Genomic DNA, 4,433 nt, shown 5'->3' with positions numbered 1-4,433 from the left:
CACTTTTGACTGTGCCGATATTTTGAAGCCAATAAACATGTTCTTAGAGGAAAACTCATGCCTCGGAGTTCTGCTTTAATTGGTCTCATCTATCGAAACCATGACACACGGTTATTAAGTGAATCTGGCTTCCCATTCACTTTGCTTGTCAGAAGGTCGCAAAGAGGATCATATGATCCCAGCACTCTGCAACAGTCATAAATATGAGTCAATTTTGATCATGTGATCATGGAGTTGCTGCAACAGTCTTATGTGTAAAAAATGATCATAAGTCACTTTTTTCAGTGCCATCGTAACTTTGAACGGTCACTAAATGAACTGTTATAAGTCGAGGATTACCTATATATACCATATTTTTTATAAGGAATGAGATATTCTTTTCATATGTTACAAACTTGACAAGTCTCGAAACTTTTCAAACCATTTGTTAGCTCGATAATTTGCAGTTGCAACTTCCAGCTGCTTGCTTTTGCTTCCTTGTCAAGTCCAGATCCTGAGAAGAGAAATGAAGGAGAGGCTGAAGCAGTCATTAGAGTCCATATCAGACGAGTCCAGCAAGGCTAAATCTTGGCACCTGATGTATTCAAAGTATTTGTTGTGCAATTCAAAAATGCCTGGAGCATAACCTGATGTCTCATGGTGGTGTGCAGTTCGTCAATGAGGAACTTTCAAAAGTTCACATCATGAGAAAGAAGTATTAAGTATATGATGGGAGAATAGTAATATTGACTGAACTTAATTTTCTTTAAAGTTAAATGTAAACTATATTACATCAATTTAGCTTATTCTCCTCACTCTACTCATTAGTTTCTGCTATTAAAGGGAAAGCGTGATCCTCAGTTACACATCCTGGTTTAGGCATAACATTAATCTCTCTGGATGATAAGAATATAAAATTAAAATCATCCCCCATCACACCACTGAGCTATAAAGATGATAGGAAATGAGTCTCACTTTGCTATATATAAAACCAAATTGTCAAGGAGCTATTAACAAGACAAATAATAGAGTTAAATGTGACTATTTTATGGTGACTTAGGAAATACTGTTTTTTTTTAAAAGTACCTGACCAACTGTTCCAGGAGAGTTACATCAATTCCAGGGGAATAGTTACAGAATACAGGCCAGTTGATCTACTTTTGTCTTTTCTTTCTTCCTCCACCCTTAGCTCTCCCCCATCATCCTTCCTTGATGACCAAGATCATTTCATTCATCCTGCAAATATTAATTCACAATGCAAACAGCTACAAGAGGATATAAATGGAAAATTAATTGAGAATAAATGTTTAGACATGTATTATATGGTTTTGATGTCATGCATATTCAAAGAGAGATTCAACAGATAATCACTAACTTGATTCACCCAAGGAGAAATATAATGTTCTTGGTGAATCTAATGTCCAGCAGAAAGAAAAAGACATATATATCATTCATTTTAAAACCCAAAGTAGTAGCAATAATAGCAATTATTGCTCAGAAAATGATCCTTGTGGATTTATTTAGTGTTCTGAGTTCTATTTAAGCAGTTCAATGGGTGTCCACTAAATAAACCATCAATGGAACATAGATTGTATGGGCCAAGCTTAGAGGACATATAATATAATGGACTAGTATTAATATGAAAGATCATTTGTAAACTCAGTTGATATTCTAAAAATCTTTCTGGTTCACCCGGCTATATAGGTAGTCCTCAACTTACAGCCATTCATTTAGTGACCATTCCAAGTTAGAACAGCACTGAAAAAAGTGACTTATGACTGGTTTTCACACCTATGACCATTGCAGCATCCCCATGGTTGTATCATCAAACTTCTGATGCTAGACAACTGGCATGTATTTATGACAGTTGTACTGTAATCTTCCAACAAGCAAAGTCAGTTCAGGAAGCTCGATTCACTTAATTATTGCATGATTCACTTAACAACTACAGTGATTTGCTTAACAACTATGGCAAAAACAGGTCATAAAATGAGGCACAACTCACTTAACAACTGTCTTGTTTAGAAATGGAAATTTGGGGCTACATTGTAATAGTAAGTCAAGGACTACTTATATTTATTTCTTCACCTTTAAGTTGTTGTTAGTTGCAAAGTCATACCCAACCCATCACGACCCCACGGACAACGTTCCTCCAGGCCTTCCTGTCCTCTTCCATCTTCTGGAGGATTCCCTTAAATGTTTGCCCTTCTGCAAACTTTGGAGTGTTTCATGTTTGCTCGTATTCCATTTTTGGGAACAGATGATGCCATCCTAAGTATTAGCAAAAAAGCTCATTGCCTGAACATTGAGGTAAAGGAATGAGTCCTGAACAGGAAAAAAAAAGAAAATGGAAAAACTTCCTCACTAAGAACTGTATGTTTCTTTTCCCCTCTCCCCATTTAAGAGATATTCTTAGATATCCAGCCAGTGGAACATTACTATATAATGTGAAAGTCTACATCCTTCATTGTGAAATTGTAGTTATTCAAATAAGCTGGATTTCCTCCCTGCCATGTGTTTGTGTTGCCCAGCATTGCATTACTCATGGATTCTGAGTTGTCTAGAAGAATTTCTCAAGATGGGGAAAAAGTGCAGGCCTCTCCCTGCACCAAATAGAAATAAAATGTAATCATATGATTAATTCAACATTCTCTTTGTATGCAGTTTTGCTGAAATATGCATGCCATTCTGCACAACAGTAAGCACACACACAGTAAGCACACACACATACCTATATATACATATCTATATGTACCAGGGCCTAATAGAATAGAGACCACTCATTTCATTGGATCAAGATTTGTCCTAAAAGATAATGCCTTTTTGAAGCACATACATTTATTATATGCAAGAAGTTATTGAGTTATAAGCCTCCTCCAAGGGAAGCAGAGACTTGGCCTTCAGTCTGGCTGATACTTTGATTTTGCTGTACTTTGGCTTCCTGTCTTATCTTTCCTTTTCTTTTTAGTATGGCAACTAAAAATTAATATAAAATTAAAAATGCTACAAGGGTAAGCAACAGATTTAAGTATAGTCTGTAACAATACCCTGAGGCATTTTTGGAAGGTAAAACAGGTGATGGTTATTATGTAGTGCTTTGTGATTACCCACAATCCCAAGAAAACATTTTCTGAAAATGCCCATACTTTTAAAGTTTCAGATGTGTCAGTGCCCACCCACCTCCAAATGAAGGATTTCTTGTTTAGCTAATCTCTCAAAGATTTATGGTTTGCCTAGCTCTCTGACATGATGGGATGGGAATGTCTACATAATACCTAGACTTCATTATCTCCAGTGGATTCTCATGGGTTAAGAGGTCTGGAAAACAAAAACATAATGGAAACATAATTAATGTTGTCTTCACTATGGAAAGTGAATTAAAATACCAGTACCTCCTTCAACTTTCTTTTAGAGTATTTATGTGATTAACTGTAATGCATTGGCTTTGGATTTTCAGAGTGACCCAGTAAGTTTGACTAAGTTTTGTAATGTACAGAGTTTTACTAAGAATTAAGAGTGGCTGAATGTTATGAAATAGGGTGGCATTATAGTTCATCAACAGCTCACTGCAGAAACTTTTACAATGAATGAGTGACACTTGATTTGGCCACAACTTTCTTCTTTATCAAGAACTACTTTTGACTTGTTCCTCTTACAATAATATATTCTTATAAATCCTAGAGTACTGGAAGTTGTTGTTATTGTTATGGCATTGTTACTGAACAGGGTGTGGAGGGAAATTCTCCATTACACTTCCAATCTGCTCACTCAGACTTCTTGGTTAAACTGGTGTTTTTGTACTTCTTTCTTTGATATGCTTGCTCCATGTTTTGGAGACAGTTCAAAGTTGTTTCAGATTTTTAACTTGTTTTTTATTGTTGCTGAATTATTATTTTAATAATATTAATTTACTGTTGTTTTAGTTAATTATACCTTATTTTAAGACTAGTTTAAGGATGAGAAGAGTGGGATAGAAAATTATAAACACATTCATAAAATAAGTGATGGCAAAGAGCTAATAGAGTAAATGAAAGTTGTTCTAAACTTATCTTTTTGGTCCTGGTGTTTTCTTACAATATAAAATAAATGTATTGTTTTCTAGCAGGGATAAGCCAAAGGGTGGTACACTGATATAAAGAAATAAAAAGTGAAGATCCTTTCTACTCAAAACTAGTTTTTGAATAGAATATAGTCACTGAAAAAAAGAAGGAATAATAAAGTGATAGATGTAGGGTAAGATAGCCAGTATGGTGTATTGGTTAAGGAATCATACTTGCTGGGGGACTTTGGGCCAGTCAGTTTTCAGCCCTAGGAAGAAGGCAATGGCAAGCCACTTCCCAAAAAACTTTACCAAGAAAATTTCAGGGCCTTGTCCAGGGTGTCAACAGGACTTGAAGGCATACTCAGAGAGATGTAAGCTAATGAATGGTAAGATAAAAAGAGATGACTTTCAG

The sequence above is a fragment of the Protobothrops mucrosquamatus genome, unplaced genomic scaffold, assembly GCF_001527695.2.
Source record: "Protobothrops mucrosquamatus isolate PMUCROS unplaced genomic scaffold, P.Mucros_1.0 scaffold1074, whole genome shotgun sequence".
Classification (NCBI taxonomy): domain Eukaryota; kingdom Metazoa; phylum Chordata; class Lepidosauria; order Squamata; family Viperidae; genus Protobothrops; species Protobothrops mucrosquamatus.
Note: the sequence above shows the minus strand (reverse complement) of the source record.